The sequence below is a fragment of the Cornus florida genome, unplaced genomic scaffold (genome assembly GCF_030987335.1).
Source record: "Cornus florida cultivar Cherokee Brave unplaced genomic scaffold, ASM3098733v1 CherokeeBrave_3.0.0_Hap2_Chr07, whole genome shotgun sequence".
In the NCBI taxonomy this organism is placed as follows: domain Eukaryota; kingdom Viridiplantae; phylum Streptophyta; class Magnoliopsida; order Cornales; family Cornaceae; genus Cornus; species Cornus florida.
The window spans coordinates 65,864,238-65,865,759 of NW_026775577.1; positions in this window are offsets into that span (position 1 = coordinate 65,864,238).

Sequence of the window (1,522 nt, forward strand, 5' to 3'; positions counted from 1 at the left end):
TAGGCTTTTTAGGAAAAAACCTCATTTCAACTGGCTGATGATTGGGGTTTGGCTGACTGGTGGTTGAGTTTTGTTCGGCTAATGGCTGCATTTCGGTCGACCGATCCTCCCTGGAACCCTATTCTTCATTTTTTCCTTGGACAGTTTTGTTGTTCCAACTTTAGAGAATCATATCTTTTTCATTTCTAATCCAAATCTGGTCATCCATGAGTCTAAATTCAAGATCTTGAAGTTAGCTTTCCAATGGTTCCAACTACTCATCAAAACTCCACTTATAGTGTGAGTTATTCCAGTTTTAGTGAGATAGGTTCATGGTAACTCTTAAATAGGGAAAGCCACTTTGTTTTAATTTCACATTTTTTCCGTCCGGACTCAGAATCAAGCGACGCTTGTGTCCAAATTTGTTCATTTTTTGTTGTCCTTCCAATGGTGTGCACGGTGGCTCCAATTCTAGTGTGAAATGACCATTTTGCCCTTGGTTCATTTCTTTCCGGGTTTGGCATTCTTGCTGCATTGCTTGGCTCATTTGAGTTCCGTGGCTTCATGGGGAGTCATCTTGGTGCCTTAGGAGTGACATACATCTCTTGAGGCCATCTTACTTCTTTTACTTCCGCATTTCGGATCCGTTACCGGGTCATCTTTTGGTTCATCACAGGATACACTGGGTTGAAAAATCCAGGGTCGTCACATTTAAAGGGGAAATTAAAAAATTAAAAAGTGCTAGTAAAGGCCCTTAGATCTGATTTTTATGAGTTTATGTTCATGGTTGTTCTTGTTGTATGAATTGATAAATTCATGGCTTAGATCTGATTTTTAATGGACTTATACATTTTTAAAAGATGTATTTTTCTGCTTGTGTGATAATGGGACTTAGTAACATGCTTTAGGACCCTTAACATTGGAGAACAGGGCATAAATCATTGTTTTCTGGTTGTTTCCCAATACAGGGATCTAGCACCCTTCGAAGGGTGATCGATCACCCTTCTAGATGAAGGGGTGATCGATCCCCCTATCGATCCCCCAATGAAGGATGATCGAAGGGGTGATCAATCCCCCTATGAAAGGTGATCAATCACCCTTTGGAGGGTAATCGATTAGAGGGTAATCAATCACCATTGGGGAAATTTTTATAAATTGTTTATTTTGACCCCGATTTGATTATAGAGGATCCCAAATATTAAATAATGACTTAGGGATGATTTTATGTGAATTTAAATAGGCATTAGTACTCTATTGCATGTAATTTAAATTATTTAAAGTTTTGGTGAATTTAATCTTTTAATCTGTTTTAACAATTAAGATTAAATATTTAGCATGAGATGTATTTGGAGAATGCTTACTTGACTATATAATAAATTATCTGTATGTTTGAGATTCAGTTTATGTATGATGCATGACGTAGGACGCTTAAATAAGTTATAAGTCATTCTTATTATTTGATAGCATGATATTTTATTATATGCTGTAATGATATGTTATGATTTTAATTAATTACATATCTGTATTCTATAATCTTGAGACA